This window comes from Dipodomys merriami, unplaced genomic scaffold, assembly GCF_024711535.1.
Source record: "Dipodomys merriami isolate MVZ:Mamm:240054 unplaced genomic scaffold, mDipMer1.0.p SCAF_19, whole genome shotgun sequence".
Taxonomy (NCBI): domain Eukaryota; kingdom Metazoa; phylum Chordata; class Mammalia; order Rodentia; family Heteromyidae; genus Dipodomys; species Dipodomys merriami.
Genome location: NW_027203270.1, coordinates 34,348,398 through 34,361,098, shown reverse-complemented (window position 1 = coordinate 34,361,098; position 12,701 = coordinate 34,348,398). Strand labels below are relative to the sequence as shown.

General features: G+C 36.2%; 1 non-coding gene across 1 annotated transcript; it reads right to left on the bottom strand.

The window, feature by feature from the left end:
- Positions 1 to 1,030: 1,030 nt before the first annotated feature.
- On the bottom strand, positions 1,031 to 1,134 carry LOC138831201 (small nucleolar RNA U13). The gene has a single exon (XR_011373150.1). It is a non-coding gene; the product is annotated as a small nucleolar RNA U13 (small nucleolar RNA).
- Between the last annotated feature and the right edge of the window lie 11,567 nt (positions 1,135 to 12,701).

The following is a 12,701-nucleotide window of genomic DNA, read 5'->3' as shown; positions in this document are numbered from 1 at the left end:
AATGCCAATCACATATTCATGCTGACGGAGAGAATTCACGGCTGCTCAGTGGGGATGCCGCTCACAGCTAGCAATACTCACAGACTGCCATGATGCGAAGAGTTGAGCTCTGCGCTGTGTGGACCCAATATGGTTTATGGTTTTTCAGATAGAGTGAGGGAAGATTCTTAATCATTTCTTACGGTTGCCTGCCAGATGCTGTGTTGATTTTCCTGGGCCCCGGCCCCCTCATCCACCTGTTTTGGCAAGCTTTTCTCACTGTCACTTGTAAATCTTCATTCGTCCTGGTGGAGAGGCAGTGTATTGATACCTCTTCAGTGTGTGATGTGCCTCACGGTGCTTGTTGTTTATAAGAAATGGGGGTGGTTGCCTGGTAACCTAGGTGTCTGTCAGCCTCCACAGCAAAAAGGGACACTTATTAACCAAGTGTGTTAGAAGTAGGCTGGCTACTTTTTTCTGAGACATGTCACATTGCACAATTACTTAACATTATATGTATTTTGTTTAACAAGACTAAAGCAATAAAGCAATATGGAAAACAGGAAAGAAGAATGGAATTGATTTATCCATGACTTTAGTTTCAGTTGATTGTGGGTAGGGTATTGGGAGGGGAGAAAAGGAGGCACTTCACATATGCAACCCTGAAGTCATCATTTGAATGGATATGACCTTTAAAGTTCATGGCTTTACTTCCCTAGGTTAATGCAAAACTCAATCAGTAACTTGAAAACCTCTAGTAGTGTGCTAGCAGAACAGTTTCAGTAATGTACAAGGTACACTTCTTGCAAATAAGAACCTACCCAGGATGAATGACCTGCCACCTCATGTGTAATTTGAGCATTCCAAAGGAGTGCATGTAGTTGTTTGCCTTAAAACCTTCATCAGAAGAATCATGTTTATCTCATTAAAACATAGATGGCTTTTTGTTCCTGGCTTCTTTCATTTAATAATTTCAAGACCAGTTATATTCGATACCAGCAATTCATTCATTTTTATGAACAAAGAATTATTTATTTATTATTCATTTTCACGTGAGATGAGTAATATGCCCAAGCCATAACAAGATTTGAGGGAGGCACATATCATACAAATGCATGAGAATCCAGGCATCATGCTGATGTACCAGAAAAGGACCTATATTTACTTTGTGAATGCTATATATATATATATATATATATATATATATATATATATATATATATATATATATATGAACTTTATATAAATTTCTAATTACTTCCTCTTGTTCACTATGTTCATTCTAGTAACACTGGAGGTACTAAAATTAAGAGGGTATAAGAAACTCATGATAGATATCTGCAAGCATGAACAGTGGTTACACGCACGCCTACATTTTTCTGTGTATGTGCATGTATGTATATAAATGTATATGTATGCATATATACACACCATTTATATATATGTTAATTGAAACTTTATTATTGTGGGATTTGAGCACCATAGGATGGTAAGAAAAAGGAAAAGGCAGTGATCATATTCTGTAATGAACCATGACAGAGAAAATAAAGGTTTCCTAAGACCAGGTAGATCAGACTTTAAAGTTAGGTGGTCAGGACATATCTCCCAAATAGAATGAAGCTTACTTGAGGGTTTAGCAATATAATGTGAAATCTGAAATCCCCAAATGAGGAGGGAGTGACTAGGTCAAGGAAGAGAGATGTGGTAAATGAGAAAGAGAGATGGAGAGAGAAGAGGAGACAGCCAGAGATGGTGCCAGGATCTCTAAATACCATAGACATGTATAACACAGTTCAGGATTTTGTATGCAGTATTTTTTTTTCAGCAAAACATACAAACGAAATATAAATGTTAGGAAAAACTTCACTGGCCGGACTATGATTTTCTGAGGTATTTTCTTCTTTCATCTCTTTTATCATCTTCCAAGTATTTTGTCCTAAATGAAGGCGCCCTTGAGATCAAAGGCTGGTCCTCATCTTCCCCACTGAGCGCACAGGCCTCTGTATCATGTTGTGTTTACTCAGGAATCTGAGTGGGTTTTTGAAAGGCAGGACTTTCTCTCTGGAGAATGGTTCTTGAAAAAAAAGAATCAGAATTGACCTGAATGGCAGCTACTTAATTGTCCTGACCCTGGAATGTTGACAGTGCCTAATAGGATCACCCAAGACTTGTATTTGAGTCATATAATCCCAGAATGTTCTTTTTCCCTCTAAGGAGATCCCCTAGAGCTGTCTGCCAGAGGAGTTCTTCACTCAATCTCAGTTTTTTCTGGATTGAAGGACAATGATGAGTGAACCTTTCTTACAGGACTATCTTAGACAATTAAAGATAGATTTGCTTTCTTCCTGAATAGTGACTCTGACATAATTATGGATAGTGGGCAGGGATGGAAGGGTTGGGGAAGAAAGAGAGAGAAACAGGGAGAGAACATATTTGGATTTCGTTCATCCTTTTAATATACTAGCAACGATTAAGGAGAAAGGAAATGAAAAATGTCTTGAAGAAGCTTACATTGATGGCGACTTTACAAAGAAATTATTTTTAAAGTGATGCCTGCTGTTGGTTGAAAAGGTGGCTCAAAGACGTCCAGTGAGTTACCGATAGTTAGGCTGATTATGGATGATGAGCTGTCCAACTCCAGAGCTTGATCTTCTACTCTGATTAGACCACACTGCCTCCCAAATCAATTAGCTTAGCCACCTGCTAGCTAATGAATAGCATCATCATTGCAGCATGGTGTGCGGAGCCCGAATTCTTGGCAAGCCACACACAGCACAGGGAGTCTCCTGATTGTAGGAAATCTCCCGAATTCCTGCTCTGTGGCTGCTTCATGCGTGAGCACATATGTGTGTGTTTCTGCACCTTGCTATGAGCTTAGGTACCCCTGTGAGAGTTTTGGCATGCTGTATTCTCTATACCGCTCCTGCCTATTTGATCAAATCTTAGGCAGAAACTGTGAGATTTCATTGCTTTGTTGTGTATTTAGGCAAGCATTGCTGCCCGTGCTTGCCGAATAATTGATATGATACCTCCTGTTTACTGTCTTGTAAATAGATGAGAGATTGTCTGCCTGAACTATCATTCCACATGTTTCTGTCAGGACAATTAGAAGCAACACCTTGAAGCACAGTTTATTACGTTGAGTAAAACTAACATTGGCATTAAGAAATTACTAATTAAAGATTGTACTAAATTATTCATTGGATTGGAAGTTGATTTGGCATCCTGGAAACTCAGGAATAATGTTTGTTGGTTTTTGTTTTTTTGTTTTTGGTATAAAAATGACAAGTTATTGGTAAAAGCAAATGTTTATATTTGAAGATTAAAGTTTGAAATTATCATCCCTGAAGTACAAGAGCGATTGTTGAGAAGTTCTACTTTGGTTACCTTTGTGTGTCTGTTATATAAATGTTTTACATTGTCAAAAGGTGTTATTGTAAGTCATTAATTAGACCTTGGGCCCATTCACAGCAAATTCATCAGTGGATCAAACTTAAAATCAGTGAGCCTGTAAGCATATACACTTAAATGCTAAAGTAATTATTAAAGAAATAACTTTAGTATATATATATATATATATATATATATATCTCTGTGAGATACATTTTATATAGCAACATTAATATAAATATAGATCTATCTATCTAGGATCATATAATCTTTTGTGAAGGATTGTTTTCCAACTATTGTCACTAGGATTCTTGCTCTATAATTTCACCTTCGTGTATCGGATTGGTTTTTGTGCCTATGTGATATTAGCCTCATGGAAAGACTTCATAGCCATAACTTTCTTCTCTTTTGGAAGAACTAAAGAAAAGTGATGTTTCTTCTTTCTTATATGTTTGGTAAGAATCCCTGTGCTTTCCTTTTTGATTACTGAAGCAAAAAATGAATTATTATTGATATATTTAGACATCCTCTTTCTTCTCATCTCAATCTTTGTGGATTGTGTGTTTCTAAGGATATATTCATTTCTTCACTATGTTCGTGTACGTTCTTCAGTATGTTATTGATAATTATGATGTTTAAGATTTAAAAGTCTGTGGCATTTATTTATTAACCTCTTTATATATATATATATGTATATATAGAGAGACAGATAGATAGATAGATAGATATAGATATATTTAAATCACTGTGACAACAGGGGTTATACCGTGGGGGAAGAACATACAAAGAAACAAAAGAATCACATAGTGTATTATTAATACATTAAAAACAATAACAAGAAAGAAAAAAACCACTTTTGTCCCTATCTTGGGGTACATTTTGCTTAATGTTATCTCATGTGGTCATATGTACATAGCCTTTGACCTTCTCTGCTTGTCCTAGACATGTGCTAGTCATTGCAAATGGGAAATCATGAGACCTATGTTTCTTTGGGCCTGGCTTACTTCACTTAGTGTGATTTTTTTCCAAGTCTTTCCATTTCCTAACAAATGGGGCAGTGCCATTCTTTCTGATGAAGGCATAGAATTCCATTGCGTATATATACCACATGATCCATTAATCTACTGAGGGGTATCTGGGTTGGTTCTACATCTTAGCTATGGTAAATAATGCTGTGATAAACATGGTTGTGCTGGTAGCTTTGGTGAACCGTTTTTTGTGATTGTTTGGGTAAATGCCCCAAAGTGGGATTGTTGAGTCATAGGGGCGCTCTATGTGGAGTCTTTTGAGGAAACTCCATACTGCTTTCCAGAGTGGTTGAACAAGTTTACACTCCCACCAACAATGCAGTAAGTTTTCCTTTTGGCCACATCCCCTCCAGCATCTGTTGTTACTAGATTTCTGGATTATAGCCATTCTGACTGGGTGAAATGGAATCTCACCATTGTCTTGATTTTCATTTGTTTTATGGCTAGAGAAGTTGAGCAGCATTTCTTCATGTGTCTATTGACTATTCTTATTTCCTCTTCAAAGAAGTTTTTGTTTAAGTCTTCAGTGTTCTGCATCTTATATATATACAATTTTGTAATTTGGGGAGGAGAAGGGATATAGCAGAATGCTTAAATGAGGATGCAAATTGACCCATTGTGATGATGAGATGTACAGGACACTATGTTGAAAATGGGAGGGGGTGGAAGTGTAGGTGTGGTGGTGGGAAGGAAACGATGGTAGGGGAAAACAAAGGAGGAGGTAACAATGCTTGCTATGAAATGTACTCATTACCTTGCTCATGTAACTTTAACCCCTCTATACAGTTTTGTTTAACAATAAAAATTGCATTAAAAATGAACTTTATGAAAGAAATTGCAGAAGACACTAGGAAATGGAAAGACCTCCCATGCTCTTGGATAGGCCGACTTAATATAGTAAAGATGGTAATACTTCCAAAACTAATATACAAATTCAATGCAATTCCTATTAAAATCCCAATGACGTACATCACTGAAGTACAGAAAACAGTCCAAAAATTCATATGGAACAACAAAAGACCTAGAATAACCAAAACAATTCTAGGGGATAAAGACAATATGGGAGGGCTATCCATGCCGAACTTCAAACTCTACTACAGAGCTATAAAAACAAAGACAGCATGGTACTGGCACGAAAACAGACCCGAAGACCAATGAAACAGAATAGAAGATCCAGAAATAAATCCACAGGCCTACAGCCAGCTGATATTCGACAAAGGAGCCAAAGACATACAATGGAAGAAACAGCCTCTTCAATCACTGGTGCTGGGAAAACTGGGCAGCCACATGCAGAAAACTAAAAGTGGACCCCAGCCTATCACCATGCACCAACATCAACTCAAAATGGATTAAAGACCTTAACATTAAACCTGAATCTCTGAAACTACTGCAGGACTGAGTAGGAGAGACACTTGAACTAATAGGCACAGGAAGGAACTTCCTGAACAGAGTCCCAGGGTCACACAAATTGGAGAGAGACTCAACAAATGGGACTACCTTAAAATAAAAAGCTTCTGCACAGCTAAATCTATCGCAACCAAGCTAGAAAGACAACAACTAATTGGGAAAAATATTTACCAGCAATATATCAGACAAGGGGTTAACATCCTGTATAAACAGGGAACTCAAGAAACTAATCCCTCCCAAACCTAACAAACCAATTACTAAATGGGCAAGGGAACTAAAGAGGGACTTCTCAAATGAAGAAATAAAAATGGCAAAGAAACACATGAGGAAATGTTCATCATCCCTGGTGGTGAAGGAAATGTAAATAAAGACAACCCTGAGATACCACCTTACCCTAGTCAGATTGTCCCACATCCACAAATCAGCCAATGACAAATGCTGGAGGGGATGTGGAGAAAGAGGAACCCTATTACACTGCTGGTGGGAATGTACAATTATACAACCACTTTGGAAAGCAGTCTGGAGGGTCCTTAGAAAGCTAAAGATTGACCTCCCTTATGACCCAGTCATACCACTTCTAGGCATCTACCCTGAACAACAGGAACCAATATACAAGGACACGTGCACCTCCATGTTTATTGCAGCACTGTTCACAATAGCTAGGATATGGAAACAACCCAGATGTCCCACCACAGATGAATGGATCCAAAAATTATCTATACACAATGGAATATTATGCAGCCATTAGAAATGACAAAATAATGGCATTTGCAGGGAAATGGATGGAGCTAGAAGGAATCATGTTGAGCGAGGTAAGCCAAGAGCAAAGAGACAAACGGTACATGTTCTCCCTGATAAGTGGATGCTAAATCCAAAATGTTAGGTGATACAACAAAACTAACAGGACTTAAGAAACAAAGAACTCCCACTCATCTGGTCGAACCACTACTAAATATCCCCATGCTGTTGATCACATGTATGGTGTATAACATGTGTACACCGATATATGTTATAGACTGTGATAGACAATTTGCTCCAGGAAAGTTAGAATGAACTTGTGACTTTAAATGAGCATCATTATTCCACAATACTGTGAAATTCGGGAAATTATGTAATCACTTAATCACAATAAAAAAAAAAGGATTTCGGGGAAGGTAGGGAGGGAAAGGATGGTAAGGGGAAAACAATGGAGGGGGTAACAATGTTCAATAGGAAGTGTACTCATTACCTTACTCATGTAACTGTAACCCTCTGTATAGTATCTTTACAATAAAAAATATATATTAAAGCCAAAAAAATAAAAAAAATGAACTTTACATTGTGATGGGGGAGGAGTTGGGGAAGTGGGGAGGGAAATGATGGTAGGGGAGAACAAAGGAGGAGGTAACAATGCTCACTATGAAATGTACTCATTACCCAACTCATGTAACTGTGACCCCTCAGTACAATATTTTTACAAAAAGAAATATATATGTATATGTGTGTATATATACATATTTATTTTTTTCATGAGTTATAAATTAACTGATAGATGGGTCTTTATTTCTTCAGGGCAAGTTATTAGAGATTTACTAGAGCTCTTTGCAGGTGTTACATTTCCTCAGTTTTTCAAGATCCTCACAACCTTACATTCATGCATCAGCACTGAAATAATCAGCATTTCCAGTCTTTGTAGAACACCTCTGCCAGGAAAATTCCTCTTACTATTCACATTCCTCAGAGGTTCTGGTGAGTGATGTTTGGTAGAGTCCTTTACCTGGGGTGTGTCTAGTACACATGTGTCATGGTACTGGAGTCCGTGGAACTTAGATATGTATTTAATCTATATCTGAGAACACACATGAAAATAATGAATCACTTTGTTTTGAAATATCTCCCTAGGGTGAGATCAGCTCAGTCTAGCACAGGATTTCTTGATCATAGCATGGCTGACCTGGGGTGCTATATAATTCCCTTTGGTTGGGTCTTTCTTGAACACTGTGCATGCTTAGCAATACTTCCTGTTGCCCCACACTCTATTACAGCTGTGACAAAAGAATGTGGCCTCAGACAATATCTAAGCATGTAATCATTCTTATCTACTAGAAATTTTTTACAGTTAAATCAACACAAGTATGGTTTCACATGAACCTTTAAAAATATAATTCTGTAGTTTTATTGTTAAGGAGTTGTACAGATAGGTTGCAATTCCACAGGTCAGATAATGAGGATCAGTCTTTTTGGGCAATTTCACCCCTTGCTTTGCTGTGCTCCAGTTTCCCCCCTCCCATCTCTGCCCACAGGCTACATAGTTCATGTTTTAAATAGTGTACATTGAATGCTATGAGTATGTTAATTCACTCTTCCTCCTTTCCTTCTGTGTCCCCATTTTGTCCTCCCTAAAGGACAAACAACAAATGAACAAAACCAAACAACAACAGCACCAACACCAACAAAAAATATCACATTTACATTTCATAGAATTTATTTTGATAAATGGTATTTTAGATGTGTTGAGGAGTTACATCTTTGGGTTCCTCCCCTCCCCTAAGAATATCCTCCTTTAGTCTGTTTGTTACACAATCGTTTTTGATCATTTTTTTTACAGTGGTGAGATAAATAATAACTCAAATTTAATAGATTTTTGACTTATGAAGTAGAATACATCGCATTTTTAGTAGGAAAATGTGAGAAGACATTCAACCATTTCATCATCAGTGTGTTCTCTTATCCACCGTATATATACTTAGTACATGATAGATGAAAAACAAATCATATTTCTGGTTGAATTTGTATTTCCTTGATGACTAAAAATATTGCAGATAATTTCCCTTGTCTATTAGCCTCTTCTGTGAATTTTGTTTGTAATCCATTACAGTGTTAGCTTATACAATTATTCTTAAAATTCTGGGATGTTAAAATTTTAAAACATTGTAAATATTAACATTAACATGAATAAATAATGAGTTTTCTTATTTAACTAATTTTTTTCTAGGAGCATTTTATATTTTAAGGCCAGATGGCAGATTACGTTGAAAACTATCTCTTTATCATTCTTCCACAAGGAATAAACTTATAAGTTCATATTATTATACAATCATATTTGATTGTATAATAATCATGTTTGATTCACTGAATGTATATCACTTTGCTCTGGGCCTTCAGAAACCTCAAAACCTTTATTTTTCTTATGGGCTAAATTCTCCTGGGATGATTAGCATTCTTTTTCCATGCTTGATTGTATGACAAGTCACTATGCTTTCTCCAGATCTATCACACTCTACTATGAAGCAGTGAGACTTGCAAACTTTGTAAACTGCTGACTTATTCAATCTAATTCTGAGGACGATGAGTGTTCCTGAGACCATGCCATTATGTCCAATAGTTTAAATGACAAACATAATTTCACTGGAGAAGAGAAGACTGGCAAAATTACTTTGTGTAGATCTAAGAGATAAAGTACCAAACTCTGCATTTGGACCAACAGATTTTCACAACAATTAGCTTAGTCTTCTTAACACATGCTTTTCTTCAACATTATGAGTCTATCATCAAATTTTTGTAGTCACAATCCAATTTGAGCCTAGTAATTTTTGAAAATCATTCACAGGGAGTTATTTCATGAAGAGGAAATCAACATGATTTGGGTAGGAAGTCAGGGTTGTAAACCAGCAGAAGCATAGATAAACCCAACCAGTTTTGATGGTATTCTCAAAATGGAAGGAGACCTGTCCATTGCCATTTATTATCAAGCTTGAACTGATGTTTACATTAAAGCAAAATTATCAACAAAAATAAATGATTATTTTCTTTTTGCTCTGAAATGATTATTCTACCTGACATTTGAAATATTGATATATCCACATGGTGGAGGGGGGCGGGGTTATATATGTATATGTGTGAATTGATGATGAGTTGAGAATTATAAAGCTTTCCATATTCCTCTGAGCATAGCCAAAGTGAGGAGAGAAATCTTACAGCTCTTCAAGGCATTAAAATAGCATATTAAAATAAAATATCAATATTAAGGTAAGGAAGAAATTAAATAATATTTTAGATATCCATTTTAGGCTCAGTAATTGTGTGTTGCATTTACATTTACATGCAATCTTTCTTTGGAAAGAGCCTGTTGGATGCTAATTTTTATTTAGGGTAAAATAATAGATGACCTCTATCTATAATCTATCTGTACCTATACTATCTATCTCTATAAAGATAGATACATACATGTATTCATACATTTATAAAACATATATATAGTTTATGTTAAGATAAGCATATATAGAATTTATGTATTTTCTAGGTGAATAAAGGCAGATAGATGATAGAAATAGGTTCCTATTAAAAGTTACATGTACAAATGTCTTTTATGATGGAATGATGAATGAGTTGATTGAAAGGTAACTTTTTTCCACGGGGTACTCCATTATGTATTATATTAGAGTCAAGTTTGTGGTATATTTAAACTTCAGATTTTTCTTTAATGCTGGAATAATGCCAGTACTAACACTGGTTTTGACATGCCATCTTGCTACTAATAAAATGAGGTAATAAATACATCACTTAGGATGGTATCTAGAAAACATCAACTGATCTAATAATATGTATGCCATTGATATTTTTCTTGGCTTATCTGTTTTGCTTATCTAAGAAAATTATACTGTGGTTCTCCGTAATTCATTTTTAGTTCCCCTTGGACCCAGAGCAGCAAGAAAATAACAGGGTACAAGCATTGGTTGACAACAGGAGTTTTCCAAGTGCTGCCTTGCTAGTTTGTTGTGTGCAGGAGCAGGATCTAGAATGAGAAACAACCAATTACAGGCTTTTTAAAATAAGTAGCACCAAGGAGAGGTAGCAGGTATTGAGTACCTCCAAAATCTAAGGCACTTGATGATTTTATTTATTTCATTATTTCATTTAAGTCTCTATTAGAGAATTTCTCTATTCTTATTCTATAGTTGAAGAGCTACTTCCCCAACCATCAGTGTGTTGCATCTTAATTCATATTTCCCAAACTGTGAAATCTGCTCCCTGGATGGCACACTTGAGTGTTCAGGAAACAAACAAACAAACAACCCCCCCCCAAAAAAAAAACAACAACTAGATCTGAGTGTGTGTTAAAGCAGAAAGTAGAGGCAGGCAGGTTCTACCAGCTACCAGTCTGGAAGAATTATACTAGCCTCAGAAATAAGAACTGGAACTCGATATTTGATTTATTTTTCTGGGTAGCACTAATGAACTCAGTGATCTCCTTATTGAAACCCCCAAAATAGCATTGTCATACAAATTAAGGGAAAGTGAGTTGGCATCTTCTCTCATTCCCTGAGCATTCTGTATCTACTATTAAGATAGGGCTTAATTTCCTGGGTCTAGCCTGGAAACTTTTTTAGACTATTCTCCTTAGCTTTTAGTCTAACTTCTACAAGATTCAAAAAAAAAAAGCCTTATTCTCTTGCTATCCTTGGGTACAACAAAAATTCTTAAAATTAGTTCCTGTTTTGATTTTTAAAGTAGCGGGCAAAACCACGATAATGTTGTCATACAAATAACAAAGTCTATGGAAATGCTTTATTGAGTTTTACATGCCTGTCCAATCAGAGATCTGTGAAGTACTTTTCTTAAATAAATAGCTTTAACCGAAAACAATTCAGGTCACTCATCTCTTAACCTACCAAAAACTTCTTGCACCACAATGGCAGAATTGAGTAGCAGCAAGAGTTCATGAAGCCCATTAAGCAGACAATCTGAAGTAAAGGTTTTTGTGAAGAAAAATAATATGCATGTATTTTATGAAAGGCAATGCATTTGTTTATTTTGCTCTTCTAAATGTGGGGAAATGGAAAAACCAGGAATAAGAATGTTCTATTAGATCAATAAGAGGTAGTACATTTTAAATTCATTTAACAAGCATTCAATACAATGTCACAGGATTGCAAATACTCAGCAAGTTTATTCCATATGTTTTATTGAGCTGTTAGTATGTGCATATACTTTTTCCTGCTGGCGTAGAGCTTACATTCACTCTCGTGAAGGGAAGAAACACTTCAAAAGCTGAGTGGTGTCATGGACTCAGAGGTTGAAGGACTGGAAGGATCAAAAACATTTTATTCCTTTATATCTTATTATAGAGCACATTAAAGTCTATTGGGCTGTATTTGTTTCCATGCCCTGTCTCCTTCTATTTGGTCATACATTCTCTGAGGACCGTTAACTTGTGTGTTTGTTTTCATTGCTCCAATCTAGATGCAGTATTGCCATGCATCCAAGTTAAAAGTGCGCTGTGGACAAGTGCGGTTAGGGAAGAGAAGTTAGATTGTGGAATCGAGAGTCAGAGAGCCATTATTTCTGATTCCTAGATCAGCACTGTCTTTGCCACATGCATTAACCCAATGTGCCTCAGTCAGCACAAATACCTCTAAATGGATGGGAAGCCCATCTGAGTTCCCATTAAGATAAAAGGTATAGTCATTAAAGTTGCATTGTCTGGAGACTATGGGAACTTTGTGGCAAGGCTGCTACTTTCATAACCCTGCCATTCTCCTAAACCCAAGCTGTCTTATGGGTTCTTCCAACTTTTTTTAATGGATTCCCTTCATCTTTGACTGGAAGGGAAAGAATTGTCAGTGAGAGGCACTTGTGAGAAAAAAAAATGTTATTCAAACACTGAATTCACTTCAACACCAAAATCAGCATTATCACAACACATAAGTTGTGAAGAATAAGATTTTTTCTTTTTGGTTCAGTCAAGTTTTGTTGAATATCAATAGGGTAATGGCTATAGCAGGTTTTTCTGCCAATTAACATATATTTCTTCTGTTGAAATTCACACCATTTTCCTTAATTAATCCTGACCTTTCATACTGCATTTTATAATCTTCTTAAGAAGTTAGAAATAAATAATTCAGACCACATGTTTTT